A 21,225-nucleotide genomic window follows, 5' to 3' on the forward strand; every position below is an offset into this window, starting at 1 on the left:
ACCCTTGCGGCTCACTGCCAATTGCCCCTGAGTTTGAGACAGGAAGCGCCGGGCAGTGAGTGGCAGGAGAGCTGTTGTTGTTGTAATTAAGTGCAGTACTCCAGTTATAGATAAAAGCTTCTCCTGGTAATGGAACAGCAACTCAGTAGAAATTTGTGAAGTGCAGAGACTGGCTCCGGATTCCGGATGATCAGAAACTAGCAACGGAACCGTTGGTTGAGCAGAACAGGAGCCGGCAGCAGGTTGGTTCCTCAGAGACCAATGTCGGTAACCAGGTGGGTGGTCGGACAGAGCAGGAGTCGGCAGTGGATTGGGTTCTCAGACAGGCCAATATCGGTAACCAAGAGGGTAGTCGGACAGAGCAGGAGTCGGCAATGGATCGGGTTCTCAGACATGCCAATATTGGTAACCAGACGGGTAGTCGGACAGAGCTGAAGTCAGCAGCAGATCGGGTTCTCAGACAGGGCAATATCGGTAACCAAGCGGACAGTCGGACGGAGCAGGGGTCGGCAACAGATCGGGTAAGCATACAGGCCAGGGTCAGCATTCAGGTACAGGAACAGGGCAGAGTAACAGAGTCACAGGGACAGACACTAGCTGCAACACTACAGCAAGTTGTCAGTGTTGTCTCTCGGCTTAAATAGGCCTTTAGGCGCCAAATTGATGTACGCGTGCGCGTACCTGCTTACGAGTCACGCCAGCGCACAAATATCCATGTCCTCATGCAGACATTCATACGCATGTGCCGGACGTGCGCGATGTGCACCAACACACACCCCCCCCCCCCCCGAAAGAGGAACATGATGATGCACACACAAACATGCCGGACACCCGTAAGTACTCTGTCGCCTAGCCGATCACTCAGTGACTGTGACAACGGGGGTACCTCAACAGGCTGGACAGCATAAAAAATGCCATCTGCACTAGCCATCTCCTCTTACTCTTCCTCAGTGACGTCAAGTAAGTTCTCCTCCTCCTCCCCCCAGCCACAAACAATACCATGGGAAAGGTGAGCAGCACAAGCCCCCTGCAACGCCTGCTGCGGTTGTTCTTCCGCCTCCTCCGCCTCGAAAAAAAAAAAAAAACACCTTCCTCATCTGACTTCTCTTCCCCACAGGACTCTTCTTCCTCCTCCTTCCCCCTCCTCTGTGCTGCCGCAGGTGTTGAGGAAACATCTAGTTCTGCTGATGATTGTTCCCACTCTTCCACCTCTTCCTGTTCACGCTCCTCCACAGCTTGATCCACCACTCTACACACGACACGCTCCAGGAAGAAAGCATATGGGATCAAGTTGCTGATGGCGCCTTCACTGCGACTCACCAGGTTTGTCACCTCCTCAAATGGCCGCATGAGCCTGCAGGCATTTCGCATGAGTGTCCAGTACTTCGGCCAGAACAACCCCAGCTTCCCAGAGCATGACCTTTCACTGTAGTTGTACAGATACTGGTTGACGGCTTTCTCCTGTTGTAGCAGGCGGTTAAACATCAGGAACGTTGAATTCCAGTGAGTCTGGCTATCGCAAATCAAGCACCTCAACGGCAAGTTGTTTCTCTGCTGAATATCGGCCAAGCGTGCCATGGCCGTGTAGGACCTCCTGAAATGCCCACACACCTTCCTGGACTGCTTCAGGACCTCCTGTAAGCCTGGGTACTTAGACACAAATCTTTGAATTACTAGATTCAGCACATGTGCCATGCAAGATACATGTGTCAACTTACCCAAACTCAAAGCAGAAATGAGATTGCTGCCCGTTGTCACATACCACGTTGTCAATCTCCAGTTGGTGCGGGGTCAGCCACTGATCCACCTGTTTGTTCACAGCAGCAAGGAGAGCTGTTCCAGTGTGACTCTCAGCTTTGAGGCAAGACATGTCCAAGATGGTGTGACACTGTCATACCTGGCATGCAGCATAGGCCCTGGGGAGCTGGGGGTTTGTAGTTGTATAGGAGATCACAGCAGCAGTAGAGTAGCATTGCCACTCAGCCGAGGAGGAGGAGGATGACAGCGAAGAGGATGTAGCAGGAGGAGTAGGAGGAGAAGGAGAGGAGGTGGCAGCAGGCCTGCCTGCAAGCCATGGAGGTGTCACAACTAGGTCTGCTGCACAGCCACGTACTCCCTGCTTGCCAGCGGTCACCAGGTTGACCCACTGTGCTGTGTAAGTAATGTACCTGCCCTGACCATGCTTTGCAGACCAAGCATCCATGGTCAGATGGACCCTTGACCCAACGCTGTGTGCCAGAGATGACACCACTTGCCTTTCAACTTCATGGTACACCTTTTTTGAGAAATAATTGTGGCCTGGTATCTTCCATTGTGGTGTCCCAATTGCCACAAAGTTTTGGAAGACCTCAGAGTCCACTAGCTGGTAACAGCTGGCGAGCTAACAGTTCCACCAAGCCAGATGTCAGACGCCAGGCAAGGGGGTGACTGGCAGACATTGGCTTCTTCCGCTCAAAGATTTCCTTCATGGACAACTGGCTGCTGCTGTGAGCAGAGGAGCAGGAACCGCTCAAGGTGAGAGGTGGAGTGAAGGAGGGTGGCTGTGAAGGTGCAAGGGAGAAAGTGGCTGAAGATAATGCACCTGAAGGAGGAAGAGGAGAAGGAGAAAACAGCGTGCGGTCACACAGGTGCAGTGAACAGGTATGCACGGACTGGTATTACAAATGTGCATATATATGTATGTATTTAGAGAGTTTAGCCTGTTTAATTTAGCCTCATTTGTGTCTAATCACAAGTTGTAATTTGATCCCTCCCCTGTGTCACATGACTGCCAAGGCAAATAAGCTCATTTGAAAGCACAGGCTGCTCACGATATGTCTGCTTCCATAAATCAGGGAGTGGAAATAGTACAGATTTATGTTAGGATTTGTGTGAGCTGTAACAAAGAAATGTTTTTCTGCAAAGGTTATTATGCTGTTATGTATCTTTTAGAGCAGAGAAGATGTTCTGAGTTCAGGTCTGCTTTAAGATGGATAGGGTATATGATGTTAGCTCTATTCAATTTCATTTCCAATACAAAGTACCCAGTTAAAGTGAAATTGTGGATATAAGTCAGATGAACCTGTAGGAAGGAGAATACAACATACTCTACTCTCCAGGAAACTTTTTTTTCTACACTATACAATATACTACACGAAGGTCAACCTATATCACTAAATAAAGTGAAACTTTCTGAAACAAAACCTTTTTTGGTAGCTTGTCAGCACTGTTTATGACAAAGCATGGTGCCTTTATTGGATAAGTGGTGCCACTGCTGCACGAAACCTTTTAATTCATCAAGTTGACAAACATTTTTCTCTGTCCACATGAAGTCTGAAACAAACGTGTTAAGTTAGGTGTACATACTAGATCACACTAGGCAAAGATGGCCATTTAGAGCCATCCAGTGTATGTTCAAGAGCTCCCTGATGTATCCTTAAAATGAGGCAAACCAGATGTTTAGTGAAGACATCTAACTGACCCCAAGCACATTGTTCTCCTCCTCACCATGACTATCAGATGTGGGTCCAAAGGACACAGCACATCGTCCCTCCTCCCCCCTCCATAGTAACAGACTCATTACTAACCTCAAAGCTAGCGAGGGGTCTTACAGGATTCTGCCCCAAACCAGTGGAGTAGCTTTGGAGCTATGGGCCCCGGTGCGAGTTTTACATGGGGCCCCTCCCAGCACTCTATATATAACACTTGATACGGCGCAACAAAACCTGCCTTGGTCATACATAGTATTAGAGGTGCAAGAATCAGATGGGGAACAGTTTGTTAATGATTACTATGATTCAAAGCATCTATAGAGGTGATTATTACCACCACAGGACCAATAAACAGCTAATGCTTTGGTTGAGGAAGGGCCCCATGGGGCCCCTCTGGCCCAAGGGCCCCGATGCGGTCGCTACCTCTGCAACCCCTATTGCTACGCACCTGCCCCAAACTGTCACCCAAGAGATGAAGTAATCATGCATGTGTACTTAGCTAAAACTTGAGTCAAAGACAACTGCAGAGAAGTTTTAATCAAAACCCTGAGTGTGGACTTGCTGATATCACCCCAATTTCTTTTATTAGGAATTACAGATGGTCTGCCCCTAAGTAATCATCATCAATGAATATAGACCAAAGTTAGGAGATGTACAGTTGTATTTACCAAGGGATAGACACCACACCTCGGATAGACACCACACCCCTGCTTGAATATGTATCAATAAGAGGGCGATACAAAATAGTAAAACGAAAATTCTGCCTTCCAATCAAGAAATTCTTTGCGACATCTCTGGCATGTAGCTCTGGAATTGTCACCGCAAAATTTTTTTTTATAAGATGATCTGTTCAATACAGGAAGATCAATTTTTTCCAGTCACATTTATGCACCTTCTGTGCTTGAAAAAAAGTGTTCATGAGATCCCGATATGGACTGGTGCCACTGCAGGTTTGATTAGTCTTTTGTCAATGACTAGCTGAATGCCACACCTTATTGATGTTCTTTACCCCAAGTATTTAAATAAATTTGCTTCCCGTAGTCCTTCTAGGAATTTGTTTTCTTAGATGTTGCCTAGCTTGTTCCAGTCTGCCCCTTCTCTATCTAGATTAACTACTTGGCTCTGTATTGTCGGGTCCTATATATGTGGTAATAAGGTACATTCCTATTCCAGGAATAAACCATTTGAACTCAAAGAGTTTTCTAAACTGCAACAATTCCAATGTAGTGTACGTCATATCTAGTATGTCTTGTCGCTTGTAGTATGAGGGGTGCACCACATGCCTGTTTCGGCTTAACCTCTTGACGACCAGCTAATGCCGATTGGCGTAAACTGGTCGTCTGCGGGTTTCCATGGAAACGGCCTTTCCATGTCCGTTCACGGAGGGTGTCTCCGTGAACAGCCGGAGAGCCGCCGAACGCGGCTCGCCGGCAAAATGTAAACACATTTTTACAAGAAGAAATCCCCGCTGTTTACATCATACGGCGCTGCCGCGCAGCAGCGCCATAAGGCAGATCGGCGATCCCCGGCCTCTGATTGGCCGGGGATCGCCGGCCTATGATAGGCTGAATCCTATCCTTCAATGCGCAGGGGGAGGGAGAGGGAGGGAAGGGACGGAGCGCAGAGAACGCTGCGGAGGGGGGCTCTGAAGAGCCCCCCCCCAAAGCGCAGCAAGCCGGCGGCGATCAGACCCCCCTAGCAGGACATCCCCCTAGTGGGGAAAAAAGGGGGTAAGTCTGATCGCCCTGGCATAATCCTGATCTGTGCTGCGGGCTGGAGAGCCCACGCAGCACAGATCAGACAGAAATCCACTAGTCGTCAAGTGGTTAAGATGTAGAAGCATTATAGGGGCCCACGGTAGACCACAAAAATTACTTTAAGGCCTCTTTCACAGTGCAGCGTTAAAGTCTCGTTAAAACAACATTTAACGCAGAATAACTCACTGCAATGAAAAATCAATGCCCTGTTCACAGTGCACACGTTGCGTTGGTGTCTAACGCTGCACTTTAACCACTTGAGGACCCACCCTTTACCCCCCCTTAAGGACCAGCGCTGATTTATGTGATCTGTGCTGGGTGGGCTCTGCAGCCCCCAGCACAGATCAGCTGGCATGCAGAGCGATCAGATCGCCCCCCTTTTCTCCCCCCTATGGGGATGATGTGCAGGGAGGGTCTGATCGCTCCTGCTGGTGGCATGTTGCGGGGGGGGCACCTCAAAGCCCCCCTCTGCGGCGACATTCACCTCCCTCCCTCTCCTACCTGTCCCCCCGGTGATCGGGGCTGCACAGGACGCTATCCGTCCTGTGCAGCCTGTGACAGGATGTCGGCTGTCACATGGCGGCGATCCCCGGCAGCTGATTGGCCCGGGGATCGCCGATCTGCCTTACGGCGCTGCTGCGCAGCAGCGCCGTACAATGTAAACAAAGGAGACAAATGTCTCCCGCGTTTACATTTAGTCTGCGAGCCGCGATCAGCAGAGACCCGCTCCGTGATCTAACAGGAAACGGCCGCTCGCACGAGCGGCCTTTCCTGATTAATTAGGGAGGCACCTGGCGACGCTGAGCTGCGTCGCTGGTCCTCCAGCTACCACTTTGCCGCCGCACGGTATGAGTGTGCGGTCGGCAAGTGGTTAAGTGAAAGTACTGCATGCTGTGCGTTCTACACGTTATTAGCTGTGTTAGACTGTTTGCACATGCTCAGTAATGACTTGGAAGCATACTTTCAATTGCCTGTATGTTCTACTGTATGTGACGATAACGGGGCATTAAGTTGCGGTGCAACTTTTTGGGGGCGTTGGGTTGTAATTTGTATTGCGACATTGAGTGGGTTAGACATTCAGTTAAAAAAAGGTGATTTACAGATGTTTCTCCTCAAAAGGTAAATCTTCTGTATTTTTAAGATGGTAACTCGTTTCCCAGAAGGTTTAAACATCAAATGGGATGTGAATTTATGTGTATGTGAGTGGTTCCCTTTTTTAATTTATTCCACATTGTTTTGATTTTATTTGATCATTTTATGCTCATTAATGTTTTTTGGGGGTTTATTTGGGAGCTCTTGTTCGTACAAAGGTTCTACAGGCACTTCTATTGACCTGAGGAAGCGGTCCAAGACCCGTGAATTGCATTGTCTACCGTTCATGAATAAACATTACTTTTCCCATTAAATAATGGTTTGTCCTTCTGAAAAGGTAAGAAATTACGCTTCTCACATATACATATCATCAAGCGCACCACCACCAGTGGTTTTCTTAATTATTGCTTAATTAATAATTTTTTTATGGCTTTACACTATGGGCTCTTTGGACAATGTTGTCTGATGGAGGCATTGGCTGCCATGTTATCAGTTCTGCGTTGGTGATAAGGCGGTTGAGCAGTGTTTTTCAAAGACTCAAGTTTGCTGAATACCACAATTGTGAAACACTAATCCTGTGAATGAGCCCTACTTGCTCACAGATTATCTGTATGAGCATGTTAATGGTATGTTCATGTTTTTTTGTTATAATAGTTTGTTATAACAATTTGTTATCATAGTTCAACAAAATGTTGCTGTTACAAAAAGATAACTGTTGAGACTGCTATATGCATGTGTACATGCACAATAACAATAAATGACATTCAGAACAATATTTGTGGTTGCTCTGGGTGACGATCTTCCCAGCACTGACCTAGGTTAGTTAGGATGAAAACAACACCCACTTCGGGTTACAGCAGTGGCCAAACACAATCCTACTCAGCTTTATATTTTATACTTTTGCATTTGTTTTGATACAATGAAACACTCTACACTTCAACCATTTTCTCCCTTATTCCATATACCACTATATTGGTACAATCTTATTGGGCTACTACTGATCAAGAGGCGTATAGGACCTTCAGAGACATTTAGTTGTGGCCCATAGACGTGAGACAGATATCCAGGGAATCAATCTCAAAACTATATACAGCCTTGTGATTGGGGTTGATATGGGCTGGTAAGCCTTGATTGTACTTATTACTGGTGACTAGTCACTGGTGTCTTAGGAACTGCTAGTGCAAGCGTACAGAAAAGCATTTGACTACTTTCAGCAATGATCGGCTTTTTTAACCCCCACAGAGGGACACAGAGATGTGGCAGCAAATTACTAGAGTCGGCTGAAACGACAGAAAAAATAAGGATAAAACCGTGCTGTTTACGCGAACAACAGTAAATGTCAGTAAACAATGGTATCGGCACTGCCAATTCATGTGTATGGGTAGTGCTTAGATAATGAGTGCTGCGGCACTTGCTTATCGCCCAGCAAGCATCTGTGTTAACTGGGCCTTAGGACCACTTTGCCTGTGTTTTTTGGAAAATCAAAACACTGCCTTAGAGTTACACTGTTACATTACGGTTATCTCCACCCATGTCATGGCCGCACTCATTTTTCAACATGGCGTACATGTACTCACGACTTTCTGTTTTGGGGAGGTCTGTAAATAATCAGCACTGGGTGTCAGATACCCTAGCTATGCCACTGATTGTAGGTCTAGATACGTAGTGTACTGCATCTGGTGCCCCTGTGGGAGATTCTACCTGGGGAAAACCACTCAGCCACTCAAGGGCAGATTCTTACAACATAAACGACCTATAACTAATGGCGTGGGAGCATGCCGAATGATCGAGCATGTTACAGAATGCCACGGAGGGGTAGCTGATTGTTTACAGGTAGATGGTCTTCTCAAAATTACAGGGGTACAGAGAAGAGTATCAAAAGGTAATTTATTACTACATAAAGAGGTATCCCTGATTTATTTGACAAATGCCTTGGGCAATTTGGGCTTTATCGATAGAAATTAAATTTCAGTCTTTTGTTAGTGATATGCTGTATCATTTATATTTGTCTGTGATACCTTAACCTTAAGGGCTAATGTGCTTCTGCACCACCCTTGGAGGGTTGTCCCTCCCCTCCCCAGGTATCTAGATGGGTGTGGATAGGAAGCGGTAAGCCTGTGTATCCTGAGAAGGCGTAGAAGCACGTGAAACAGCTGTCAACACTGGTGATTTTTTTAATCTGTAACCTTTACCATGTTTGAATAAAGTGCCATTTGTATCAAGTGCCGGTATCCATCTTTCTTCATTGTGGATTGACTTTACCAACATTTTACTATGAGCTAACCTAACCATACTCTCACACAGAACCCTCCCTCTACCAATGCCTAACCCCTCCCCCCCCACACACACACGCAGGCACCTAACCCCAACCCTCCCACCCCCCACACCTAACCTTAACCCCCATGGTGGTGCTTAGCCTTACTTAACCCCCCTCCCTGCATCTAACCTTAACCCCCGTGGTGATGCCTAACTCTACCCCCCCCCCCCCATCGATGGTGCCTAACCTCAAGACCCTCCCCCCCCTTTCACCTGCCTAACCTTAAACCCACCCCCCATCCTTCTCAATTTCATTATAAATACAGTTTCTTGTATCCTTGATATAGCAGTTCACATTCTATAGTCAATGTAATAGTTCAAATTCAATGTAGTAGTAGCTGCAAACATAAACGTTATTTTAGTAGTTCATATTATTATCCTTTTTCAATTTCATTAAAAATACAGTTTCTCATAGCCGCTATATAGTAGTTCATATTTCATGGATAGCTTTAGTTTAGCTGCACATAGAAACAAGCAAAGTGTAGCTACAAATACAAACAGAAGGCAACTACTATATCGGCTATTTTTTTGTTGCCGGTGTTAGGCTCTGTGTCGGCAGTGTAAGACTCAATGGCGGTGCCCTTTTTAACGGATTTGGCAAGAAGACTCTTGAGACAGACAGAGTGTCATAAACAGTATGCAATTATTTACTTATTACATTGTTCTGTATGCAGCTACTTGTGGCTTTGCAGCTCCTATTTTGCCAGGCAGTACTGTATAGTGGTGCGATTGTGAGGCAAGGATTAGTACATGTTGTCTCAGTCAGTGTACAGCTGTGCGCAGCGGGGGTAAAAGAGAAGAATGCATTTTCAAATACCATTTTAAAATCAAAGCTTGCTGCTGACATTAATGGGAGTCTTTGACTTTATTATTCCAGCCCTTTCTGTGTCTGCAAGCTGTTGTGCATGAAATTTTCAGCAGATGTGTTTTGTTCCTGCTCCTTTTCACACAGTAATACTGAGGAAGTAAAGAGGTTATTTCTGACCGATTTCTGGTAGATTGCCAGTGGTCTATTGTTGCAGCATATCCGATCATTTGAATTTCGATGGATTTTGCTTAGTTTATTAATAGAAAGTCTGATTGGGCATGTTGGAAAATCTCTGTGGGATGAAGGTGGGGCAAGAGCACTGGGGATTGATGGTGCATAATGTTGTGCTGCTTCAAACCGTACAACACTTGCGGTTCAATGCTTGATAGGTGCAGTCTATCAAACTTGAGATTGCTGTGTATGCTGCTATCAAACCATAATGGACTCATGTATGGTCAACCATAGACTCAGCTTTAGGCTTTGTTTACACTTGCCGTAGTGTTATGGTTTCCATACTGTATGTATATGCTGTATTATTCTGGGGGAGGTTCCAGTACCTGCTGCCTCTTGGGAGAAGATGCATTGCCACACAAGGCCCACTATCACCAGCGCCCCATCTCGTTGCCAGAAAGTGCTGTGTTGGGGAGAGAGCACAAAGAGTTGACCATCAGTGTTGCTGGCTTTGTCTCACTGTGATAAGCGAGCGAACGGTGCTCAGTATATACGAAGTCATCACTGCGCGTCACTCACTCTTTCATCACTGTGAGACAAAGCCAGTGCCACTAATGATCAGCTCTGTGTATGCAGTGCCGTGAGCGAAGGGAACTTTGTGGAGGAGAGTCGAGCAGGGCTATATGACTGTCATTGAGCAGGCAGGCAGACGGGCCAACGGTCATGCAGTGGTATAAGGACACAAGTGCCACACCTTATGAAACAGCTGATCTGCTGTCAGCTACAATGCCACCCCAGCCATCCTGCCACCCAAGGCCAGGGCCTACGTGGCCTTCCCACAAATCTGGCAATGCATGCCTCTCTATCAAATAAATGGTAACGCATCTAGTTTCTAAAAAAATTGTACCTGTTGGGTTTGTACAATGCAGAAATGCAATGAAAAAAATGGACAGTGCAGTAAACAAGCCCATAAGAAAGCATGGGTCCATTTTGCATGTCCATCGGTCTTCTACCATCTGGCTGCTTTGGGAAACAGCAGACCTAGTGTATGTGCCCTGGAAAACGTATATGCGATTCTGCCTAGTGTGTTCCTACCCTAAGGCCTCTTTCACAGTGCGACGTTAAAGTCGCACGTTAGAAAATGTTTTAACGCAGACTAATGCACAGCAATATTAAGTCTGTGCAACATTCACAGTGCACACGTTGCGTTGTGTGTAACGTGTAGCAATATTTAGAAAATGCTGCATGCTGTGCGTTTAGCAATAAATCTGCTGCGTTTTGTGTGTTGCACATGCTCAGTAATTTTATTTGTAACGCATGCGCCGTTTTCATTCCATCACCGTGTGACGAAAACGGCGCACCAAACGCAGGGCTAAAGAATGTACTATAACGTCAAAGGTATGGTCTTTCAATGCGGTGCATTAGGGGCACGTTACGCGACTGTAACGTCGCATGAAACACAACGTCCCACTGTGAAAGAGGGCTAAGAGTAGCATCCTAGGTACCGAAAAACTCTTGGAACCTATGTCATCTTTAATACCTTTACAAAAAATACAAATTAAAGAGACTTACTGCCATGCTGATCTTTTTACTTCACAGGTATCTGCATCAACCACCTGGAACAAGAATGCAATTTAGGACTTGCTCCCATTTATTTAAGCTTGCACATGTGGTGCGGTGCGATTGTCCTTCGACATGACAGTCCGGGCAGGACAATTACACTGCACCATGTCCTATTTTCCACAACAGGAAAAAGGACAACTCAGACAGGGTGATGTTTGTAGCTCTGCCCCCAAACAGTGACATGTTCCCTGCTGTATAGGAAGTGCATCACAGTTTTGTATCTGATTGGAGCATGTGCACTGCATCACCACCCGCTAAATAGATTGTTGCAGTGCCATAAACTCCAATGCAAATGCCTGCCAAGTGACAGACCGCCTATGGGTCAAATCAGAATGTGGGGATCAGGTCCTTTAATGTGACTAGACCCGCTGGTGATGAGGGCAGGAGGAGTGGAGCCGCGTTAGTTATTAGCGTTCGCTATGCTGCAATTCAGCAGCTTAGCGCGCGCAGAGTGCTGCCGATAGCACGTTTAGCATGCAAGGACACTAATTAAGGCACGTAAGGCTGATAACTCTCGCTGTTACGTGGCGCTAACTTTAGTTAAATTAACCCCCAGGTGTTTCTGACATTATTGTCTGATCTGACAAGATAAGCTTGCATGCTTGTTTCTGGTGTTGTTCAGACACTACTGCAGCCAAATAGACTAGCAGGATTGCCAGGCAACTGGTATTGTTTAAAAGGAAATAAATATGTGAGCCTTCATATTCTTTTCACTACAGTTGTCCTTTAATGCAGTTTAGTGCATACGCCTCATAATGTGAGCTGTATACTATACATTTTAGTGAACCTGGACTATAATGTTTTACCTTTCACAACTTTTCTCCATTTCTCTACCACCAACTGCTAGATAATCATATTCCACTTCTCCATATCACTGCAATTTTACAAATGTAAGACATTCTAGCCGACACTAGTAATGGAATGAGTGCAGAGGGCTAGCCTTGAGCAACAACTCATTCTGTCTTACAAATATTATGTTAAAAGTCAAAACCTTAGTCATGGCAGCTCACATGATATTAAAGAGGAACTTTACTGAATAAAATGTAATGCATCAAATTATCTTTTTTTTTTTTACAAAATTAAAGCAGAGTAACTTGTCTATATATCTTATCTAAAGTTTAGATGGTTTACACTTTACACAGTAAATCTAGCTGCAAACAGCTTCAACGGTATATGATTATTTCCTCCTGTGCTACAATGAGAGCAGCCATATTCTGCTTCTCCATTTTGACTTGCTATTTGCTTGCCACACCCCTCTATTAAATCTGCAAGTGTTTAAATGTCCTAGCTGGGTGTGAGGAGCCTGGATTTTGTGTTTTTTATATTCTGCTTGTCATCATTACACACAGGCAAGCTGCTCTGCATCTCTGCCCCTCAGCCTGTGAAATCTCCACTCCCCTCTCCCCCCCTTGCCTCTGAAATCTTGTGCATGCTTCAGCAAAAGCCTCCTCCTCACCAGGCTGAGCTCCCATGAGCACTTGCAGCATGGGACTCATAATGCCTAGGCACTGGAGGAGCTGGGGGAGTGGAAACATTCATTTACATGCTAGGTAATAACTAAAATTAAAAAAAAAATCATTTGGGGGGAAGAATGCCCAATAAACTTAAGTCTGATAAGGGGCAGAAAAATGATGGCAGCAAAAGTTTGTATCGGATGCACTTTAATTCATAAATGATCAGTGTTTGCCCATTGTAAAATCCTTCCTCACCCTGATTTACATTCGGACATTTATCACAGGTGGCGACATCTTAACTGTTGGCGAGGAGCATCACTGCAGAATGTTTGTTTGTGTATTCCAAAGCCACAGAAATAATACTTGATCTCCCAGAATGCTCTGGGAAAATAATTCTACAAAATAAACATCACTGGGAGGACAGGGCTAAATACTAATATACAGCATTGTACAGCAATACTGTGTTTTCCCGAAAACAAGACAGGGTCTTATATTAATTTAGGGATGTCTTATTTTTCCATGAACAATCTACATATTATTCTTGAATAGTGTTGTTGTTTGAATCCAGGTTCCCTTATTCGGAAACCCGGATAATGCTGTGCACAAGCAGTTCAGTACCATTACATGCAGAGAGAGTCACAGAGCTGCGTTCCAGGTCACACTTCACGTGACTCTGGCGCGGTGCGTCGCGGCAATTTACCGCACTGCTACAGGGCAATGAAAGTCTATGTAACGAAGTTAGCGCACATATCTGCGTCGATGTGCAACGGACCGGAAGTTATGTAAGTCTATGGCGACGCAGAGATTCGAAAAATGTTGGCAGTGCGGTGACTTTGCGACGCGCATGCACGGAAGCGTATATTAACAATATGCTGCCGTGCACTTCCATATTTCAAAAACAGGAAATGACCGCAAGCAAACGTCACTTCATGTTTGGGTGAATGCCAGAAGGACAATACTGCATAGTAACACGGTATTCCTTGAAGGCCTGTTTTTGGCAGTGTAGCGCTGTACGTGCGCTAACGCCAATCCACAGTGTGAAGCTGGCCTAAAAGTTATGCATAACTAGTCCCAGTCAAGACAAAACACATGCACTGTTCACTCCACCCGTCCTTGTGGATTACGCTCCTGAACAACTGTGCAGAGCAGTCAAAAGTGGCCTGGGCATGTGCATGTAAATATTACAGCAAATCCACGTTATCCAATACTCAGGCAACTGGCATGCCAGAGGTTTAATAAGTATTTGGGAGGGGGGGGGGGGGGGGGGTAAGAAGTCTGTGCCTTTTAAGGGAGCACAAGGTGGGCGCAAAAAAAAAGTGGGCTACTTGATCTGCAACCCCAAAGATCCACCTTGGGTTCTCTTTAAAGGCTGGTTGTGCTCAAGCGACTGGCAAGCACATGTATCCGGCATCAGGCGATGGCCTCTGGTGCTGGATACTGGGGACTCTGCTGTAGTAACCGTGTGCGACCAGTATGCTACGGCTCCACTCAGCCGCGTGGGAGCTCACAGAAAAAGGTGACGTAAAGTGAACAGAACAGGCACAACTGGGTCATGAAGCATGTGCTGACCTATGAGAATAAAAAAATATGTATAACTTTTAAAGTTAATCTAACCTCAGGTTTTAGTTCAAGATGGAAGCAATGCAATGGGTTCACTATGAGGGAGGCAGAGGCATAACAATAGACCCTGCAAGGGATGCATCTGCAGGGGGTCCCAGAAGCCCCAGAGGGCCCCGTGGGGGGAGAAGTTTATTTTCCCTGTCCTGAGAGACTGACAACTAAGGGCACATAGAGAAAAACTTTCTGCTCTCTGCATAATTGTTCTTATGACTGCATCTCCTCAGCCAATGATAAGGAATCAGACAAAGATTTGTAGACAGTCCCTATTCAGTGCACAGCAGGCTCTTGTGTACAGCGCCCAGCCCCCAACCTCTCTACCCCTCCCCAAGTGTTCTGTGCAGTAGTAATGCTGGAGGTTTCTGCAGAGAGAGTTCTGCTGTATCAGAGATGGACAGAGTGAGTGTAATAAGCTGAGACTGGGAGCACACTCGTATTCTATTTAAAATAACTTTTCAACATTTTGCATCTGAAAAACTACCAAAAAGTAGGTGAGAAAGTACTGTCAAAATTATTTTGAGTATTTTCTTGCTTGTTGGTTGTTTAAAAGGCATCTTATTGACAATTTTGAAAATACCACCTAGGAGAAAACTAAGGAGAAAAAGTTAATTGCATACGGGCCCATGTGCAAAAACATGCAGATTTTATCACAGGAGCTAATGTAATTGATAGATAAAATGTGTGCAGTACTTCACTGCTGTCTGTTTTTATCTGCATGGGAAAACACATTCATGTGTACACTAGCCAATTGAATAACATTGGTTCTCAGTTTACCTGTGCAGAAAGCAAGAGGGGAGGTGGCATCCAAATGTTTGCAGGGGGGACCAGTGATTTCTAGTTACACCCCTGGAGGGAGGCACAGAGAATAATGGGGCTAAATGGGGGCTGTTACAAAAAAAGGAAAATTGAATTAGTAGCCTCAGTTATTCCTAACAATCAGCCTGTGGCACTGCTCAGGTGTTATGGAGGCCCAGGATGCTTCGATTGCAGCCTTAAGGTGCCCATACACTCGTCAGATTGGCAGCAGATAGATAAGAGATGCATCTGATGATCTATCTGATGCGTTTTTAGAACATTTTTTACCAGGATAGAATTCCAATAGATTTCAGTTTGAAATCTATTGAAATTCGATCTAATGGCATTTTTTTGCCATCAGATTTCCATTAAGGTCAATGCAAACTGATAAGCAATCTCATCAGATCGACCTAAATTTTCCACCCTGCCAGTTCGATGGAAATCCATCGAAATCGATCGAAATCGGCCATCGATCGGTTGATTGGCCAACCGATTTGCAAACGATCAATCGATCGATCGGGATCGATCGGTCGGCCAGAAAATCGGCTGAGTGTATGGGCCCCTTTAAGCTGGGTACACACATGAAATAAATGTCTTTGCAAACCGAGGAATCAATCTGCCACATAGATTGGGCGATTTTTTCTAACGATGCTGTACACATGCAAAAGATCAGTTCATGCTAAAGACCAGAGAAATACTTTTGTAGTCTATTTGTACATCCTTCTTTTTTTACAAAGATTATCTGCTGATCGGTCATTGATAGTTTGTTTTCCAAAGAATTTTGTTTCACATGTGTATGCAGCTTCATCTTTGAGCTTTTAAACCACAACCCAATCATTAATAAAAGATATGTAGTGACACTGAGGGCAAAGACACACTTCAGAGCAGTTTTCAATCCTTTTTCTGTTTTTAAAAACACGCTCCTATTGACTTGCATTAAAATAGCGGTAAAATCACAGCAAAATTTCTGCGATTTTTTGAAAAATTTAGATGTTTTTGCTTCGATTTTTTTTTAAAAATTGTGATGTTTTTGCTGCGATTTTAATGAAAATCAATGGGAGCATGTTTTTAAAAATGAAAACGGATGGAAAAATGCATTGCAGTGTGTTTCTGCCCAGAAAAGTGATTGGAGAATTATTGTAAGCGCTAGGAAAATGATCATCATACACATCATACACATCAATTGGCTAAGGGCTCTTTCAGATGAACGGTTGACAGCAGCGCACTTAACTGTCCACTTGCAGCTGCCTGCAAGCATCTAGCACTTGTGACAATCTCTCGTATGTGCATCTGAGCAGCAGGTAGCCACCCCTATATACATTATATATATATATATATATATATATATATATATATATATATATATATATATATATATATTTAGGTCTGGGGACTGAGATGGCCATTCCAGAACGTTGTACTTCTTCCTCTGCATGAATGCCTTAGTGGATTTTGAGCAGTGTTTAGGGTCGTTTTTCTTGCTGAAAGATCCAGCCCCAGCACAGTTTCAGCTTTGTCACTGGTCCTGAACATTGGTCTACAGAATCTGCTGATACTGAGTGGAATCCATGCATCCCTCAACTTTGACAAGTTTCCCAGTCCCTGCACTGGCCACACAGCCTCACAGCATGATGGAACCACCACCATATTTTACTGTAGGTAGCAGGTGTTTTTCTTGGAATGCTGTGTTGTTTTTCCTCCATGCATAACGCCCCTTGTTATGCCCAAATAACTCAATTTTAGTTTCATCAGTCCACAGTACCTTATTCCAAATTGAAGCTGGCTTGTCCAAATGTGCTTTAGCATACCTCAAGCTGCTCTGTTTGTGCTGTGGGTGGAGAAAAGGCTTCCTCTGCATCACTCTCACATACAGCATCTCCTTGTGTAAAGTGTGCCGAATAGTTGAACGATGCACAGTGACTCCATCTGCAGCAAGATGATGTTGTAGGTCTTTGGTGCTGGTCTGTGGGTTGACTGTTCTCACCATTTGTCACTTCTGTTTATCTAAGATTTTTCTTGGTCTGCCACTTCCGGCTTTAACTTGAGCTGAGGCTATGGTCTTCCTTTTCTTCAATATGTTCCAAACTGTGGAAACAGACAGCTGAAATCTCTGAGACAGCTTTCTGTATCCTTCCCCTAAGCCTGATGGTGAACAATCTTTGTCTTCAAGTCATTTGAGAGTTGTTCTGAGACCCTCATATTGCTACTTTTCTGAGAAAATTAAAAGAGGAGGGAAACTTACAATTGACCCCCTTTAATACTCTTTCTCATAATTGGATTCACCTGTGTATGTAGGTCAGGGGTCACTGAGCTTACCAAGCCAATTTGAGTTCCAATAATTAGTTCTAAAGGTTTTGGAATCAATAAAATGACAACAGTGCCCAAATGTATGCACCTGCCTAATTTTATTTAAACAATTATTGCGTACTTTCTGTAAATCCAATAAACGGCATTGCACTTCTCAAATATCACTGTGTGTGTCTCCTATATGATATATTTAACTGACATTTTTTATTGTAACAACCAATGATTTATACATCAAAATCATGATGATTAATAAGGTTGCCCAAACTTTCACATCCCACTGTATATCCCTATACTGAGAGTACCTACCTATGCAACTGGAAGGAGTTTAACCCAGGCAATGTGGCAGCTAAATGGTGTTTAGAGCTCTTTACGGTGAACGACTAAGCGGCACGTTAAATGCTGTTTAGCTGCCAATTGCTGGAATCAGGCAACCTGCAACCGAATGGGAGTGTTTATAACCACAAGCGTGTCAACGGTTGACACGTGGTTCGGTTACTGCCCAGGAAAAAAAATTGCAGTATGTAGCGCCCAGGTACAGTGACCATACTTTTCTTGGCTCAACCTGGGACGGGAGGGGGTGTGTGTATGCGCTGAAAATAGGGCGTGTCCATGGCAGCGGTGGGAAAATGGGCATGTCCATGAATGTTGTGGGCGAAGCGAACAGTCGGAGGCACGCACTGACGTCATCAGGAAGCAGGAACAGTCGGGGTGTACGGCTCTGTATAATCCGTGGCCTCATCTGTGAACCTGCATTTATGGTATCGCTTTTTATTAAAGAAGAATTGTTTTTATATACGGCTGATGCTCCTTGGCTGGCAAGAAGTATATCTGTGATATGCAATTACTCAAGACGCGCTTCCGGTGAGTGCACCCACAAAGGGGGATTCTGATACTGTCCTCATAAGGTGGTGGCATTACCCCCTGGAGTGCGGCACGGGGTGCTTTGTGTGGCTTGGCATAAGCAGTACTGGGCACTATGTGCATTTTTATGATTCTTTTACAGGGTTACAAGCAGGCGCAGTGATTTGTGTACTATTAGTTGCAGAGGTCAAGTGAACGCTTTCATTGCTGCGATCCCCTGATTTTTAAATTTGTAGTGTTCCAGTGGAGCGCAGTATCTTCTTCACTAATTGCTGGAGTCAGGCAACCTTCAACCGAATGGGAGTGCTTAAAACCACAAGCGTGTCAACTGTTGACACGCGGTTCGGTTACCGCTCAGTAAAAGAAATTGCAGTATGTAGCGCCCAGGTACAGTGACCATACTTTTCTTGGCTCAACCTGGGACGGGAGGGTGTGTGTGTTTGCGCTGAAAATAGGGCGTGTCCATGACAGCGGTGGGAAAATGGGCATGTCCATGACATGCAGTGGGCAGAGCGAACAGTAATGTAACTCTGAGGCAGTGGGCCAGAGTGTCCTCCCAAAACACAGGCAAAATGACCCTGAAGGTAATTAGACAATGTTCCCCAAACACAAAAGAAAACAGTGTTCCCACAATGATGTGTCGAAATGGGAGATTTGCATCATGGATGTCAGTCCATGGCATGACAATGTATGCTGGTGAAGTGCTGCAGAAGATGCAAGTGCTACATAAATACATAATAATTATATGGAGGGACATTAGACTTTGACTATGGCCGGGATTAGATTGTGAGCTCACAAATAAAATGTAACAACCGTTACCTTTAACACATGAAATGCAGCAGAAAACGATTACTCCGAATGCGCAAATAGTAAATGAGGCAAACATTACCTCATGCGGACACAGAGTCCACGGCTGGGACATCCGGCGGCCAAAAGTGGGACTTAACCTGGGACAAGCTTGGGACAGGGGACCCTGAATCTGTGACGTGTCTGAGGTAAAACGGGGCATCTGGTCAGGGTAGCCCAGGGCCATTTACCGCCGGCTCGGATGCACATGCAGTGGTCGCCACAAGTGCTGGACGCTTGCAGCTGGCTCTGCAAAGAAACTGGTATGGTTGACCAGTAGTAATAGAGCGCTGCTTTCAGAGAGCCCTTAACATTCCTTTTAGCTGTTCATGTGAAAGAATCCTCAATGCGTTGCGTTTTAATTTTTTTTTTCACTATAGCAGTGCATTGTGAAAAAGCTTCAGTTTTTCCCTGTATAGTGTGAAAGAAGCAGGGCCGAGCCTAGGCGGGTGCTGCGGGTGCATTGCACCCAGGCGCCTGTCTCAGACAGGCGCCGCCCGGCTGCTGCTCACCCCCTGTGGCTGCCGCTGCTCTCCCCCTCCCTCTTGGCGCCTCACTCAGACCTCGATCAGGCGGTGACCAATCGTGCAGGCGCTAGGACCCAGCGCCCGCACTGATATGCGGAAGTGACATCACTTCCGCATATAGAGTGCGGGTGCGTCCGGCGCCCGCTCGTACTGGTCGGGTCGCCGCTGATCCTGAGGTCTGCAAGGTGAGGGGGGAGCGGATGCGGCGGCGGGGGGGGGGGGGGGGCTCCCTGTCACTCACTGCCTAAAGGGGCTCCCTGTCACTCACTGCCTAAAGGGGCTCCCTGTCACTCACTGCCTAAAGGGGCTCCCTGTTACTCACTGCCCAAAGGGCTCCCCGTCACTCACTGCCTAAAGGGCTCCCTGTCACTCACTGCCTAAAGGGGCTCCCTGTCACTCACTGCTCAAACGAGCTCCCTGTCACTCACTGCCTAAAGGGGCTCCCTGTCACTCACTGCCTAAAGGGGCTCCCTGTCACTCACTGCCTAAAGGGGCTCCCTGTCACTCACTGCCTAAAGGGGCTCCCTGTCACTCACTACCTAAAGGGGCTCCCTGTCACTCACTGCCTAAAGGGGCTCCCTGTCACTCACTGCTCAAACGAGCTCCCTGTCACTCACTGCCTAAAGGGGCTCCCTGTCACTCACTGCCTAAAGGGGCTCTCTGTCACTCACTGCTCAAACGGCTCCCTGTCACTCACTGCCTAAAGGGGCTCCCTGTCACTCACTGCCGAAAGGGGGTCCAGGCTGGCTACATATACTGGGGACACTGGCTGTTTGTCATTATGTGCATTTACTGGTGAAAAGCTGTCTCTTATTATGTGCATTTACTGGTGAAAAGCGGTCTCTTATTATGTGCATTTACTGGTGAAAAGCAGTCTCTTATTATGTGCATTTACTGGTGAAAAGCGGTCTCTTATTATGTGCATTTACTGGTGAAAAGCTGTCTCTCATTATGTGCATTTACTGATGAAAGGCTGTCTGTCATTACGTGCATTTACTGGTGAAACGCTGTCTCTTATGTGCATTTAGTGGGGAAATTTTGTCAGTAAAAATAATCTTTTGTCAGTAAATTTTTAGGTATTTGTCAGTAAAAAATAACGTGAAAGGTTGGCAACACTGGAAGGCTGCGCGGCGCAACGGGAAAGATACAGGCAGCCCACCTCACGCTTGGGCTTGGCGGGGGGAGGAGCCGACGACAGCGAGCGAGAGTAGGGTGGCCGCAGGCAGCCATAAATACGCAGTGTGTGACTGCGTCGCACTCGCAGAGCCTCTCAACCTGAGTCAGTCTAGAGACTAGCAGACTGGCAGGCAGCCAAAGCCAGCCAGGAGCAAGCCCATGGAAGAGGGGTAGGAATGGGGTATCACATGCATGCGTAAAGAGGTGGAAGGTGTGGGTGTGATTAGGCAGGACATGGGTGTGGTTATGTGGTTGGGTGCAGTTAATTTAACCACTACCATATAGAGATGGGAAGTTCGGATCTTTTCAATGATCCGGATGATTCGAATCGGATCATTGAAGAGATCCGGATCTTTGATTCGAATCTCGGATCATTTTACTACCGGAAGCATTCGGGGGTGAAAT

The 21,225-nt window shown here is 45.9% G+C and overlaps 1 long non-coding RNA gene across 3 annotated transcripts in view; it reads right to left on the reverse strand.

The window, feature by feature from the left end:
* Positions 1-21,225, reverse strand: part of LOC137524620 (uncharacterized) — a 154,644-nt gene that overhangs the window by 131,973 nt on the left and 1,446 nt on the right. For all 3 annotated transcript variants that reach the window (XR_011022739.1, XR_011022740.1, XR_011022741.1), the window contains exon 2: positions 11,187-11,230. This is a non-coding gene — a long non-coding RNA (uncharacterized lncRNA). The remainder of the gene's footprint in view (positions 1-11,186; positions 11,231-21,225) is intronic.

This window comes from Hyperolius riggenbachi, chromosome 7 (assembly GCF_040937935.1).
Source record: "Hyperolius riggenbachi isolate aHypRig1 chromosome 7, aHypRig1.pri, whole genome shotgun sequence".
NCBI classification, from domain to species: Eukaryota; Metazoa; Chordata; class Amphibia; order Anura; family Hyperoliidae; genus Hyperolius; species Hyperolius riggenbachi.